Source organism: Schistocerca gregaria, chromosome 3, assembly GCF_023897955.1.
Source record: "Schistocerca gregaria isolate iqSchGreg1 chromosome 3, iqSchGreg1.2, whole genome shotgun sequence".
Lineage (NCBI taxonomy): Eukaryota > Metazoa > Arthropoda > Insecta > Orthoptera > Acrididae > Schistocerca > Schistocerca gregaria.
Window position 1 is genome coordinate 547715043 of NC_064922.1, and position 16986 is coordinate 547732028.

The 16986-nt window shown below is 38.3% G+C and overlaps 1 protein-coding gene across 3 annotated transcripts in view; it reads right to left on the bottom strand.

Annotated features, from left to right (window-relative positions):
* The window catches only part of LOC126354025 (protein kinase C-binding protein NELL1-like), an 871152-nt gene that overhangs the window by 399143 nt on the left and 455023 nt on the right, over positions 1 to 16986 (bottom strand). The gene's annotated exons all lie outside the window — the stretch shown is intronic.

A 16986-nucleotide genomic window follows, 5' to 3' on the forward strand; every position in this document is an offset into this window, starting at 1 on the left:
CTGGGTCACACTGGAAGATCTGAGATTTTAAATTAACCCAAAGGAAGAATTCACACACTGAAAGATCACAGGATCATGGAGGCCAGGAAATGTTCCCATTCTTGGAAATGAGATCATCAGGAAAGATATTCTGTAGAGCATTGATGAAATGCTGTGAAGTATGGCACGTGGCCCCATCCTGTAGGGAAAAGGTGTTTGCAGTTACAGGAAGATCAACAAGCTGTTGCACTAAGAAATGGTTCAACATGTCAACATAATGTTCTTTAGTCACAGTAACAGCTTTGCCGTGATCATCTTCAAAAAAGTGAGGCCCTGCAATTCTAAATGATGATATGTCACAGCACACTACCATTTTCTGATTATAAAGTGTTGTTTTATGATGCATTTCAGAATCTTCACATGGTCAGTATCAAAAATTTTGCTTGTTAATAAAGCCAGTCACATAAAAATTGTCCTCACTGATCGTAATTAGAGTGTCGTACATGTCCGGCTTGTCGTTTATGATTTCCAGTAATGCTTAGAAAAAGTGTAGTCTCTTTGGCAGGTTTTTGCATTATCTTCAGTAACATACATTCCTCACACTCTCCACACAACAGTTTCCACAGCCCTCAGCTCCTCCCTATTTTCGTTCCCTCGCGCTTTTTGTTTCCTGCCTATGCACTTGCCCATCTTTCTCCTTCCCGACTCCTCTCCTTTTTTGCTCATCCCCCCCCCCCCCCCTTTCCCACTGCCCCAAAGCCTCTCAAAGTTGTGGCTGTTGATCCGCCAGACAGTGCTTTTCTTTCCCCCCACACATACCTCACTCTCCCTTCCCCTTCCATCTCTCTCCAGAGTGCTGCTTCCACTCTATTTGACTGTTGCATTTTGGTCCAAGCTGCTTGAGATGGTGGTTATGTGTGCATGAGGTGTGTTTGCTTGTGTGAATATATATATAATAGAAAGAAACTTCCACGTGGGAAAATGTGTGTGTGCGAGTGTACACCTGTCCCTTTTCCCCCCTAAGGTAAGTCTTTCTGCTCCCGGGATTGGAATGACTCCCTACTCTCTCCCTTAAAACCCACATCCTTTCATCTTTCCCTCTCCTTCCCTCTTTCCTGAAGAAGCAACCGTCGGTTGCGAAAGCTAGAAATTCTGTGTGTGTGTTTGTGTGTTTTATTTATTGTTCCTACCGGCACTTATATATATATTTGTGTGTGTGTGTGTTTGTGTGTGTGTGTGCACGCGTTTTTCCTCTTCTGCAGAAGGCTTTGGCTGAAAGCTAACAAGTAAGTGTCTTTTGACGGTGCCTGCCTGCAACTCAGTGGTCACATTTATAGTGAGTAGCACTCCATCTTTTCCTTTTCTTGTTCCAACCTCGAGTTTCCATTGTTTGATTCTCTATGGTGGTATTGTAGTCCCTTGTACAATATTCGCCATGCACTGTGATCCAATATATCAAGTTAAAGCACAGGCTTGCTTGCAGAAAGCTGTGACTTTGGCTGAAAGCTTTTTCCACTTTTGAACCATTCTCTGGTGTGCAGATATGTTTTGCACATCCACCCTCTTTCACACCATATCACCCATTTCCTCAAAATTCTGTACCCACACTTTGCTAGCATGTGCTGACAGAACAGGTGTATGACATGTAATAATTGTTATGAGCACAAAATACACTCTGCATGGCAAGATAGCTGTTATTGTACTCGTAAAATGCCTTGATGACAACAGTGTGTCGTTCACTGGTCCACAGAGCCACCTCGACTGAACATTGATATCAAGGTGACTGGCAAAAGTTTGTTGTCCAGATGACATCACTCCTGTTTTCTGATTTCTAATGTAACATGCCATGTCATGATAGGTTGTCACTGTCATTGGGGTAAAAGAGGCTGTCATTTGCTAGTAGGTAGGTGTGTCTACTTCAAGTGCTCATGAGTGTATTTTCAATTGACATCTTGTCTGTAGGCAACCTGTTACATACATTTGCACCATGATATAAAATTCCATTTTGAACTGTAGGAGGGATACATAGTCTATATGGGAATTATTTCTACTGATAGTATTGTGGTTGCGAAATGCTGTTTTAATTGTAAGTACACTCTTGTTGTTAACCATAAATATCATAATGTATTATATGTATTTTCATGTAAATGTAAGAATCACCATGTTCCTAGAGAGGCTTCTGCAAGTTGTTCATCTATCAACTTCATACAATATTCTTACTGCAGAGTTCTTTTTCACCTTAGATGAAAATCTCCAGAAGATCATGTCATAGGACAGAACGGAGTGAAAATAACAAAAGTATTATAGTATTCCACTCTGCAGCTCAACACTGTGAGAGAAATTTCTGAATGAAAAGCAAGAGAACACATACTGATGCCATCTTAATTTATTCTACATCTGTATTTGGATAACACATGCTGGTGCCAACTTAGCTTATTGGGCATAATAATATCCCAAGAGAGAGAGAGAGAGAGAGAGAGAGAGAGAGAGAGAGAGGGAGAGAACTTTACAAAACATAAAACATCATACTAAACACACAAATATAAGACAGTATAAACTCTATATTAAAAACAAAGATTCCAAGACTTACCAAGCGGGAAAGCGCCGGCAGACAGGCACAATGAACAAAACACACAAACACACACACAGAATTACTAGCTTTCGCAACCGATGGTTGCTTCTTTAGGAAGGAGAGGGAAAGACGAAAGGATGTGGGTTTTAAGGGAGTGGGTAAGGAGTCATTCCAATCCCGGGAGCGGAAAGACTTCCCTTAGGGGGAAAAAAAGGACAGGTGTACACTCGCGCGCACACACACACACACACACACACACACACACACACACACACACACACACATACATTCATCCGCACATACACAGACACAAGCAGACATATTTAATGTGTGTGTGTGTGTGTGTGTGTGTGTGTGTGTGTGTGTGTGTGTGTGTGTGTGCGTGTGCGTGTGTGCGTGCGTGCGTGCGCGTACACCTGTCCATTTTTCCCCCCTAAGGTAAGTCTTTCCGCTCCCGGGATTGGAATGACTCCTTACCCTCTCCCTTAAAATCCACATCCTTTCGTCTTTCCCTCTCCTTCCTGAAGAAGCAACCATCGGTTGCGAAAGCTAGTAATTCTGTGTGTGTGTTTGTGTGTTTTGTTCATTGTGCCTGTCTGCCGGCGCTTTCCCGCTTGGTAAGTCTTGGAATCTTTGTTTTCAATATATTTTTCCCATGTGGAAGTTTCTTTCTATTTTATTTACAGTATAAACTCTCTTGTACCTCCTGGTCTAAAAATTCCAACTCTCTTGCTTTTAAGTCCTGGTCAGAGTAATCGAAAACTCTGAAGAGAATATAAATATGAAGTTCATTGAGAAATTAAGTTCCGATAATGTCCAGAGGTGGCATGAGCACTCAGATAGTAGTGTGACTGTGCATGAGTGGAGAAGAGGTATGTGGACATAATACAGTGCAGTCTCAGTCTTGTGACAGCAGTGGTTACTTGGTTACTGCACAGTACTAGGATAAAATAGCTGCACTGATTTTGTCTCCCACCTACTGAACAGTTTGTGCAATTATTCGATTTTTGCACTCTTAGAAGCAATCTCCAGCAGAGATCCATAACTAATTGTGATATCTATATGGGCATGACATTATGAGCAACTTTATAGTCCAACGATGGCACAAGCAGTTCACTGAGGGATGAACCAATATTCAGGAAGAAGAACACTGTGGCCAGCTGTTCCTAGTGACACCAGAACTTATGGAAAGTGTGTGGCAAGCAGTTTTGCAGAGTTGAATCTTCACAATTTCAGAACTCTCCTGTCAGTTCCCCCATGCTATTGCTCAAAATTGTTTCAAAATGATGAAGCACAGCAAAAGAGTCATCCTTTCCTTTCAAGTTTATTAAGCAAATGTAGATTTGCTTAATAAACCTGAAAAGAAAGGAGGACTGATTGCTGTGCTCCATCATTTTGAAAGTCCTGTCAGTCATTGAGTGCACCCATATTCCTAATGGAAGGTAACTTGATGTCTCAAAATTATCTCAGTCTCGCTCACTGTTGCACAAAGTTGTCTCCCAGTGGCTTGGTTTTCATAAAGTGTATGAAAGATAGATGCTTGGCGAAGGACAGAAGAATACAAAACCAAATGTCTGGCCACAGCATTGACATTCTTAAGTGTTATGCAGAGAAGGTGGTGAGTTGCTAAACCGTGTTGTCACTGGGGGGGTGAAACATGGGTGTCACATGCCAGACCATGCCAGAAACAAAAGAACAATTGTTTCCTCCTGTGAAAATTTGCAATTTTTTTATCATTGTAGAAGACCATAAATGCTGAATACTATAGTCAGACATTTAAAAATCTGAGGACCATGGTCCAGAACAAAAGTTGTGGGATGTTGACAACAGGCATTATGCTTGTGCATGACAATGCAAGACTCCATACAGCCAATGCCATATGAAATGTGTTGATTCTGTTTGGAAGCGAATCTTTGACCATCCACCCTATAGCCACAACCTGTCCCAAATGACTTTCATCTCTTCTGGAAGCATTTACTGCCATGAAAACGTTTCCACAATGATGCTGAGGTCCAGACTGAAATCATTTTGTGACTCTGGGTGTCGACAGCACACTTTTCTAACATGGGCATACAATTGATGGTGCACCATTATGGTAGATTCCTCAACAATGGTAATGACTATGCTGAGAACTAGCCAATGAATCTATGTAAATATTTTTTACGTAGTGATGTTTTTGTTTTCTTTCTCAGTCATCAGAACTTACTTTCTGTATTTACTTTTTAGTATCTGATACTAGTAAAACAATCTGGAAAATAATGAAGATTGAAACTGAAGTTACATTCACGACAAAGGTGGAAAAAATTGTATGAAACATTACCAGCAGTTGAGAAATAGGTTACTATAAAAAAGTAGCTGAAATTTTTAATATACTCTGAGGTGACAAATGTCATGAGGTAGTTGTGCATATGTAGTGATGCAGTAGTATTTCATACACAAGGTATAAAAATGTCCTCAGGGATAGATGCCTACTTGTGTTGATCCACTGTGCTTTCCAGAATGTTGAGATCACCCAGGGAATGGCACAAAAACTTTCCATAGATCATAATGCTCCCTCCTTTAGCTGGTCCCTTCCAATGATTGTTGCATGGCTATACAAATGCCAATGGCCTCTGTCCAATGGAGCGTAAAATGTGATTCATCTGAAAAGGCAACCTGTTGCCACTCAGTGGACATCCAGTTGTGGTGTTGGTGTGCAAATTCCAGCCTATGTTGTCAATGAACAGCAGTCAGCAAGGGTGCATGACTTAGGGGTGGCCCATACAGAGCAACGTTTGCTGAATGGTCATCGAGAAGACACTGTTGGTACCCTCTTGGTTCATCAGGGCAGTCTGTTGCTCAAAGAGTTGCACATCTGTTTGCCTGGACACATCTCATGAACTGTTGCTCACCCCTGTCATATGGCCCAAGGTGCACTACAGTTGCCTTTGTGCTGGTTTTGGATAGCATCATTTGCCATGCACAGTATACTTTAAACATGGTGGCACATGAACAGTTTAAAAACTTAGCTGTTTTGGAAATGCTTCCGCCCTTGGCCTGAAAGCAATGATCATGCTCGTTTGGACATCATATAAATCTCTCTGTTACCATATTACAACAATGGCTACACTGTTTTCTGCACTCCCCTACATGCTTTATATATCCTTCACTGCTAGTGCTGCCACCTGCTGTCTGTGAGTGGTTATTGGATGTTGACATTGAATATAGGCACTTGCCACATTATGTGACTGGGTGACTGGTCCGTAACTTGTTAACTAATGCATTTAAGACAGAAAGTGGAAGCCCTCTCAGTTTTGTTCTTGGGTACTAGATGTTACTAATATAAAGGGATGACCGGCTTCTGTCCATAAGGAAAAAAAAATGTATTTTCATGTTTGTTGACAATTTTAGGAATGTGGTGGATAATACATCAGTTACAGTAACTGATGCCAATGACATACAAAAAATACTTGCATGGTTTGCAGTTAACTTCCATCAAATTAATTTAAGACTGTAATAAACTCCCGGTAAATTTTATTATTTCTACTGTACTATATATTTATTTTATATTCTGTGTACTGACTTGTTCCACAGCCAAATGACTTCCTCTCACATATGAATATAGGAAACATGTATAATAAATCAAAAGTCCAGAATGAGATTTTCGCTCTGCGGCGGAATGTGCACCGATATGAAACTTCCTGGCAGATTAAAACTGTGTGCCGGACCGAGACTCGAACTCTGGACCGAGTTCGAGTCTCGATATGGCGCACAGTTTTAATCTGCCAGGAAGTTTCAATTCAAAAGTCATTAGTTAGTTCTTATGGTAAATGTAGAGTTCCTCTGGGCAAGATGGTGGGCCCATTATTCTTTATGATTTATGTGGATGAGCCCTTTGAGTATATGAGTCCCTAAAAATTACATTTGCTGATGATACTAGTGTCTTATTCACTGTGTCTAACAGTTACAGTATATAGTTAACAGAAGAAAACTATCCTGTCAACACTTTCAGAGTGGTTCAACAATAAAACAAACTATTGGTGGATTCAGGAAAGTAACGTTATGTGCCAGCTTTAACATATCTGATAAAAAATTTATCCACACTAGATTAAAAGAGAAAACAGTACAAAATGTTTGGGTCTGTGTAGTCAACATGACTTGAAATGGGATAGCCATGTAAGCAACTACTCAAAGAAACTCTCAGTGGTATACTATGATCTGCATACTATGCACAGTTCCGTTCACAGCTTCACAAAGGAAAGATTTTCTCATGGAACAGTACTCACAACATACACATTTAAAATACAAAAAAGGGCTGAAGATAACTCATGGCCAAGAAAAAACTGAATCTTGTAAACATCATGTTACTGATCTTGGTGTAGTACATGTTCCATATTAGTTCATCCTTGAAACAATCTTATTCACTAGGGACAATCATGAGAACTGGTAAACTAATGCAGAACAATGATGTCTGTAATTATGGTATCCACAAAATGTTTTCTAAAACATAATCCTATTAGATAAGCATAATCCACTGCAGTATCACATTATACAGTAACACAAAATAAATAATTAAAACTTACTCAATAGCTCATATTTGAGATCAGATTAAATTTGTACCTAAAACTGCATCACTTTTTTTCTCTACAAGAACCTGTAACAATAATTTTTCTTCAAATGTATGTTATATTCACACAGAGATTAAAAATATCTACTTGTTTTACTTCTTATTGTCAAACAGCACTTGTATTCTAAACATGAACCTATAGGCAATACAATACAATAATTCATAATCTAAATTTGAGATTAGTTCTGACAAAGACGGCCTGAAGTCTTAACTTGAACTTAGAAGATCTGTCTCAGTTGCAAAAACTTTCCACTACACAATTCCTTAGTATAGACAACATCCAACTCCAAAAGCAACCAATCAGAAGCCCTGATGCAGCCACATTCTTCAAGAAAATGCTGATGGTGGCCTATAAAAATAGCTGTTACTGGCATGAGAGCTGTTACCATGAATTATCTGTAATAGTCACCATTGGTTGGTGTAAAATACTATGTGTTCCGGATAAATAGTCATCCACAGATATACAGGGTGTTTGGAAATTCCTGTTACAGATTCTAGGAGTTGCAGAGCGGAGTGAGTACATAATATTTTGAATAGGAACCCATGTCCAGAAATGTACCATTGCCAGTCTACAATGATTTCAGTTCAGATGTTTACCTCATTCACATCTGCTTGAGGAATTGATTAGCCACAATGCAGTGCAGTTATTAGAAAACAATTTGAAAGGAAACATAGCAAAACAGCCATTTATCACTTAAGCACATTTGTTTGTACTAACACTTAAACATTACATGTTTACATTATTCCGAAACATGGAAGAACTCAGCATACCATACATATAGAGCAGTTACTGATGCATTACAACAGTGGCTTGATGTGGCAACCATGGACGTTCTTGCTGACATTGTACCTAGGAAACATATTCCGGTACACTCTCCAGTTTAACTGCTGTCTCTTCTGTTTCTGGCACAGTGGCCAGAACTCATGCCAGCAGATCTTTGTCTGTCTCTAGAGGTGTCTCATAAATTAAACTTTACATATGACCCCACAAGAAGTGGTACACATCACCCTGTCTACTTGTACATGGGTTCCTAGTCAAAATATTATGCACTCACTCCCCTCTAAAAGTCCTAGAAGTTTGTAAAAGGAATTTCTGTAGCAATAACTACAGTTGTGGCCCAAGGAGATGTGTTGGAATCCTTGCTGATCATGTTGTATATTAACGATCTTTGCAAAATATGTTAATTGTAATTTCAAAATTTTTGCAGGTGATACAATTAGCTATAATGAAGTATTGTCTAAAGAAAGTTGCACATATATTCTGTCATATTTTGATAAGACATTAAAGGGATGCAAAAACTGATAACTTACTTCAAGTTTTCAAACAGGCAAATTTGTGCACTTCACAAAACGAATAAACATATGAGGGCTACTCAGAAAGTAAATTATGTTTTCATCTGCAGCAGCAATGGGTAGGGCTAGCATGGCCATATTGCTGTCTGACCATTTCTTAGTCAGCACCCAGCTGTACCCATGTGAAGTTCTCGATATTTCACCAAAAAGTTTTAAATGTGTGTAACAACTGAAAATCCCATTAGTTGTGAAGTGCGGTCAGTGATAATCTCTCTCTCTCTCTTTTTTTTTCTTTTTTTTTCTTTTTTTTGCAAAATCCCATAAAATGACTGAAATTTATTGGCAACTGTGTGAAGTGTATGGAAAAAGCATAATCACCAAAGGTAGTGTGTGCCAGTGCTGTATTAGGTTTAAAAGTGGGTGAAATATTGTCCACATTGAAGAGTGATGTGGATGACCAAGCACAGTGACTGATGAATTTGTCACAAAAGTTGATAAGAAGATCCAAGAAAACTGCCGATTCACAATGATGGAGGTGCAAGGTATTGTCAAACTTTGGAAAACTTTAGAATAAGCAAAGAGGAAATCTGAGCACAAAAAATATTGTTCACACACTACTACATTCGACCACAGTGGCCAGTGGCAAATCACATTCAGGAAGTGCTTGATGATTATTTGTTTCCTCCCCTACAGTGCAGTTTAGATCCTGCACCCAGTAACCATCATCTGTTTCCAACATGAAGACCTGGTTCGTAATGCAGCACTTTGATGACAACATGGAACTGCAGAAGGGTGTGACTGGCTAGTTGAAGTCCCAAGTGGCAGAATTTTATGACAATGGAATTTCAAAGCTTGTCCACCACTATGATAAGTGCCTAAGTTTGTGTGGAGACTATGCTGAAAAGCAGTATTTAAATGTCACTTTCAAATGAATAAAATATAACTTTTCCTATACTTTTTTTTTAAATACCAATATGTAATTTACTTTCTGGATAGGCCTCATAGTATCCTACAACTACAGTAATATTGAGCCACAGTTGGAATTGGTCCACTTGTACAAATACTTGGGGTAAAACTTATTACGGACAAGATATGGAATGATCACATATGCTTAGTCATGGGCAAAGCAGGCGACAAACTTCAGTTTATTGGTAGAATACAAGGAAAATGCAATTAGTCTGCAAAGGAGACTGCTTACAAATCACATGTGTGATGTGTCCTAGAACATTGCTCAAGCAGATGGGACCTGTAACAAGGAGGACTAAAAGAGTATATTGAAGGACTACAGAAAACAGCTGTATGAATGGTCACGGGTTTGTTGGAACCATTGGAGAGTGTCAAAGAGAGACTGAAAAAACTGATCTGACTGACACTTGAAGAATGTTGTAAACTATCGTGAGGAAGCCTACTTCCAAAGTTTCAAGAACTGACTTTAAATGATGACTCTAGGAGTATACAACAACACCCTATGTATCACTCCTGTAGGGACTGTGAGGACAGGATTAATTTAATTACAGCACACACAGAGGCATTTAACAGTCATTCTGTGAAAGTGGGAACAAGCATAAGAAGGAGCATACTGTCAAACTTTCCGTTGTGAATATTACTGGAAACAGAATACAGATTTTCCAAAAAGCATAAAGCATAAAGGTGATGAAATCTTCAAGCATTTTTATTCATCTGCTTGTTGAAAGCCATTGGGGTTGCAGAAATGATGTTTACAACTGAAGATGCTTGAAACATTTTGGGAAATTAAAACTGTGTTCTTGAGAGAGGGGTTTGAAACCAGTACCTTGCCTTGGATGGATTTAAATCCCAGTCAGCACAGGATTTTAATCTGCAGGAACTTTCAAAATAGCATACACTCCACTGCATGGTGAAAGATTCATTGAAGTAAAATTCTTACCTTGAGAAATTATATCACCCACTCACAGGAAATTGCATCACATCATAACAGATTGAGAAATGGTTGAATTTATCTGGCTTCCAAATTCAGCATAGTTAAAATGTGGGAAATATGCCAAAAAGGGAAAACAGTCAATGTTTGCCACCAGTTATTACATCAGTTTCAAAGCTCCTTCCACTGATGTTTATTCAACATGTTTGCAGCAAGCTAACAAATTAGAGTAAGAAGAAGAGTATTCACTATAGAAGCTAAAGACAGACTTATACCACTCACAAGTCTAGTAAGGATTCTACAAGTTGCAAAATCTGGAAGATCTTCATATCATTATGTTGTTAGACATGTAAAAGAATTTACCAGTACTACAATTGCCTGATCAAATTGCTCACTGTTCTTGGCAACAGTACTACTACATTTTGATTGTTGTTTGTGGACCATCTACTGGAAAAAAGAAAAAGCCATGATACCCTCCAGATGTACCTGCATTTGCTGATAATAGTCACTGGTTCTATTCTAGGAATGATCCCTTAAATGTAAAACTAGATAACATCTCCATAGATGAAGTACCCACGACAAAATTCTTAGGGTTGTACATCAACAGCCAAATGAAGTGGAATGAACAGGCTGTGAAGCTCTCGAAAAAGATATCCACAACATGTTATGCAGTTGGGAGTCCTTGTATCCGCATGCAGTAATGAATGTTTGAGAACTGTATACTTTAGTAATGTTCATTCAGTTATCAGTCATGGTATTACTTTATGGGGAAACCACACTCAGGATTTATAAACAGTATTTAAAATCCAGAAGAGAGCTGTAAGAATTATAATGAAAAGCAGTAAGTGGGCCCACTGCAGAGGACTTTTCAAAATGTTAGGAATTCTAACTGTTCCTTGTGAATTTATATTCCAAACTATAGTTACATCAAGAAAAATATAGAAAATTATAGCACAAATAGCAGTTTTCATAACTATAGTACAAGTACAAGTCACTGTCTTCACCTAGACAGGAAGAATAAAGATAAGACTCAAAATAGCTTCTTGTATGAAGGTGTGAAACTGTATAATAAACTGCCGCAGAAAATAAAAGAAACAGATAACATGTACCGCTTTAGGAAAAAACTTAAATTGTTTTTGCAGGAACACTGCTTTTACACTATAAGTGAATTCCTTAGTACAAAATGATTGTAAATAACTTTGTTTCACAATATATAACCATATGTAACATTTTGATAGGGAGCAAAAATGATCGTAGGTAACTCGCATGCCACAATGTCTAACTACATGTAACAACAAACTGTGTAAGTATATGAATGTACATAAACTGACAACATCCATACATTTTATAATGTCCACGCATGGCTAAATAAATAAATAAAAGCTATGGAATTCATTTCTGTGGAACATACACATGTAATATGAATGCAGTTCTTAAGCTGCAGGAAAGGGCCACAAAAATAATAACCAAAAACAGTAACAAAATAGTAATTGGGCTCATCATAAAGATCTGTCTAAAACATCAGGGATTTTTCCTATATCACACAACAACATTTACCAATCAGTTCTGCTATCAAAGATAGCATTGTATTAGTATTCAAGAGCATTTGTGCAAAAATTATGAATTAGAGAACATTAATATTTCCCCATATACCTTGGCTGGTCATTTTTCTAAGAAGGAAGCCAAGAATGCGGGTATCTGCATTTATGTAAAATCAGATATTAAAGTGAAAAATAGGCCTGAAACGTAACTTCTGAGCATAGAAAAACATTTTGAGGTAAAAGCAGTGCAAATGAATGTAAAAAATAGGAAAATAACAATCATTTCAGTGTATAGAACACCATGTCGTGACCCAGAAATTTTTTAAAATAAGGATGAAGAACTGCTGAGCATTTTACATGATGAGAAGTCATCAATAATTGGATGTGGGGACTTTAATTTTAATGTCAATATGTTGGTAGTTTACTTTAAATTAAATTCCTCAATATTCTACACAGTTTCAACCTGTATTCTAATATAAACAGTCCTACAAGGGTAACAAACACTTCCAAAAAGTCTTATGGATATTTTCAAATACAGAAAGCCCAGATACAGAAGTTTTGATCTTTCCAAGGCCTTAGATACAGTAGATCATCAAATTCTCCTTGGCAAACTGGAGGCAATAGGCATCAGAGGAATTGGGGGGAAATGGTTTGAATCCTATCTCCAAGACAGAACTCAGGTTGTGGAACGCATCTAAACTCAGAATAAGCAAAAAATAAAGTGGGTATCTGATGCTAAGAAAATGGCAGTAGGTGTCCCTCAGGGTAGTGTTCTTGGCCCCCTATTATTCCTAATCTATATAAATGGCATTGAAAGTTCCAATAGATCATCAAAAATTATGTTATTTTCAGATGATACAAGCATAATTATAAGTGATGACTGCAAATTCTGATTCACTACAGCTGAAAAAAGTTCTTAAGAGTGTGCAACAGTGGTTTTATGCTAATAAGTTAACACTCAATTGAAATAAAACAAATTACATACAATGCAGTAAAGTAAAAGAGAAGGATGATCAGCATTTATCATTGAGTGACCATGAAATAGAGAAGTCTGGTCTAAAAAATTTTTGGGCATGAACATTGATCAGCACTTGAGCTGGAAAGACCATGTCACATACATATCCAAAGAACTCAATTCAGCATGTTTTCCACTGAGAATAATTTCTAGAGTTTGCAGTGCAGATTGTACAAGATTAGTGTATATGGCTTATTTCGATTCTATTATATCATATGAAAAAAACATTCTGGAGTGCAACTAAATGTTGCATGAGAGAGGTTTTTAAATTACAGAAATTAGAATTATTACACACAGCTCTCCACAAACACACTGCAAGCCCTTCTTCATGCAGCTAAACATACTTACAGTACCATCTTTGTACATATTAAAAAGCATACTGCATACAAGAAATCACTTGAGTAGTTTACATGTAAATTCAGATCTTCATGACTACAATACATATATTTGTAAGAATCTGCATGTAGAAAGAGCAAGAAAAACAAAAACTCAAAAACATGTGAGCCACTATGGAATAAAGCTCTATAATGCTCTACCACCCTGCATCAGGGGAACAAAAGATGAAGGAAAATTTAAGTCAGAATTAAAAAAAATATCCCATAAATAAATGTTTTTATAGCCTAGACGAATATTTTGAATCCTTAAATCACTAACTGATAGTTGTATTGTCAATATCATGTAGTTCTCATTGTCAGTTCTATGTCTCGTTTATACTCTTTTAACTCTAAATTATGTGTAATATGTGTTTTCCAAAATGTACTAAATATATATGAATTCATCACATACGGTAAATGTTAAAAGAGCATGTAAAAGAACAACCCATTAATTCAATGTTTTAATTTTCAACATATTATATAATATTAATTTTATGTGTTTGATAGAATCTTGTAATAGTCTGCTGTGCATACTCTGGAGAGTATTATGACATCATGTAAATGACGTAAAGGATGATAATAAATGAAATGAAATGCACAAACAGCTGTGTTCATGACACTGGAACAGAACACAGGCTAAACTTACATTTACAATGAAATAAACATAAAACTCAAACCAACATTATCTAGCAAGAAATAAAATAGTAAAATAAATTACCCAAGGAGATTGAAGATGTTACTAAAACAAGCTAACCTAGAAAGGTAGTTGAAAGTGTACCTGTTAAGGACAGAGCGAACGATTATTTACATGACACTGTGAAGGGGTTTGGTAACAAACATCCATCAATTCATTATTTCTCTCTCACTCTTTTCTTTTTTACCATTACACCATTTATGTAGAGTTATGTTGAGTAGAGATCTTAAAGTACAGCATACTACAAAGTTGTGTACTTTGTTTTAGTGCTAGTAACCAGTAAGACTGTGCAGTAGTAGGTTCCGGTAGAAGATGTAATTCTCATGAGCACGCAAAGAAGCAGTAACGAATTAAAACATCTAGAAATGTGTTTCGTCTGCTCAGCTGAGTGGGCTAGCGTGTCACCGCGGTGATCCAACATCGCCTAAAGTCGTTTAGTGGCGTTGAGTCAACTATGGGGGTATGGATGCAGTGAACCTAATATTTTGTGTTAGTTAAAATGGTGGGCATCGACTTCAATCTGTGACGTAATGCCACCTCTTTTTTCATCTCTACATTTACTTTTTATTACGTCACGCGCGGTACTGTGTCTGCACTATTTCGAAGCTAATCTTCGGCTTTCTCGAAGGCTACCGTTGTCAATGTAGCATAGTGACTGCAGCAGCCATCCTAGGAGGCGAATTTAATAAAAAAAAGGTTCATATGGCTCTGAGCACTATTGGACTCAACTTCTCAGGTCATCAGTCCGCCAGAACTTGGAACTACTTAAACCTAACTAACCTAAGGACATCACACACATCCATGCCCGAGGCAGGATTCGAACCTGCGACCGTAGCGGTCGCGCGGTTCCAGACTGTAGCGCCTAGAACCACTCGGCCACTCTGGCCAGAAGGCGAATTTAAGCAGAAGCTCTTTATATGTTCAGCTGGTTCATTCATTGCGAATTTGGAAACTATAACAGTCTTTTTTTTTTCTTTGAAAGTGACAACCTGCACACTTTATACTCGTTAAATATAACAAGCAGTGTATATTACGAAAAATTCATAAGAAACTCCCCCATTCGCTGTGGCCGAGCGGCTCTAGGCGTCTCAGTCTGGAACCGCACTGCTGCCGCTGTCGCAGGTTCGAATCCTGCTTCGGGCATGGATGTGTGTTATGTCCTTAGGTTAGTTAGGTTTAAATACTTCTAAGTCTATGGGACTGATGACCTCAGATGTTAAGTCCCATAGTGCTTAGAGCCATTTGAACCAAACTCCCCCATTGCTAAATAAAGGTACTGGTTGAGTGAAGTATATTCTACTCTGCGTGGAAAGTTACAATTCATTGTCAGGAAAGCAAACTTCTTCCTTTGCTCTTGAAAGTAACCAGAAATATGTGTGGATCTGTATCAGAATATATTTCGTCTGCAGATGTGCTTAATTTCAAGACATTCTTGTTTGGAAATGAAGTATTCTACAGTAATTAGCATGTATAATTTCCTTTATACTTAATAGGCAGCTGACAGACTAAGTCATCTTTTAATTCTTTCACACATGCGTCAGTCTTCTTTATGTTTTTTGTTCTGATAATGAGTGGTAGTTTGTTTTTACCAGGTAAAAGCAACGTGTTTTGAATATTGACTCGTATTTCCATGTTTCATGCTTATTTTGTAGATTATTGACAGTGACAAGACCCAGAAGCTCTCAGGACTGCAAAGGTGAATAACAAAATTTTTGCAGATGGGAGGTCTCAAACGGAAACTACCACAGCTGCAGTCCAGTTCGCTATTCACCAAACCACAGAGACGATTTGCAATTGATACCTTTGTCCTGTGGCATACGTCTCCTGACACCATTAAAGGCCACTAATGCATTAGCTGACATTTTTATCAATAAATTGTATCTTTTCGATAGATCCTCAATGTGCTAGTGTTTTGGAACTGCGTTTAGTTATAGGACACAATGCTCAATTTCAGTTTTGTACTTCTCCACTATACAAAAAATCACTCCATCTCTACGAGCCAAATTTTTTTAAAAAACATCGCGGACGTAATCTGACAACCCATTCACGTTTCAGAAACGGTTTGCCTTTACATGTGGCCGAAAATCTATTGTGGAAGTGGAAAACCAGCAGATAGAACTGGATTTCCAGAATCGATTTTGGAGTGCATACTGATCAACCTGGAGCGGTTCACTGGGTTCACTGATGCTTTTTGCGGATGATGCTTTGGTATCTCGAGCGGTTGTAACAATGGAAAATTGTACTGAAATGCAGGAGGAGCTGCAGCGAATTGACGGATCGTGCACGGAATGGCAATTGAATCTCAATGTAGACAAGTGTAATGTGCTGCGAGAACATAAGAAGATAGATCCCTTATCATTTAGCTACAATATAGCAGGTCAGCAACTGGGAGCAGTTAATTCCATAAATTATCTGGGAGTACGCATCAGGAGTGATTTAAAATGGAATGATCATATAAAGTTGATCGTCGGTAAAGCAGATGCCAGACAGATTCATTGGAAGAATCGTAAGGAAATGCAATCCGAAAACAAAGGATGTAGGTTACAGTACGCTTGTTCGCCCATTGCTTGAATAATGCTCAGCAGTGTGGGATCCGTACCAGATAGGGTTGATAGAGGAGATAGAGAAGATCCAACGGAGAGGAGCGCGCTTCGTTACATGATCTTTTAGTAATCGCGAAAGCGTTACTGAAATGATAGATAAACTCCAGTGGAAGACTGTGCAGGAGAGACGCTCAGTAGCTCGGTACGGGCTTTTGTTGAAATTTCGAGAACATACCTTCACCGAGGAGTCAAGCAGTATATTGTTTCCTTCTAAATATATCTCGCGAAGAGACCATGAGGATAAAATCAGAGAGATTAGAGGCCACACAGAGGCATACCGACAATCCTTCTTTCCGCGAACAGTACGAGACTGGAATAGAAGGGAGAACCGATAGAGGTACTCAAGGTACCCTTCGCCACACACCGTCGGGTGACTTGCGGAGTATGGATGTAGGTGTAGATAGATGTAGAT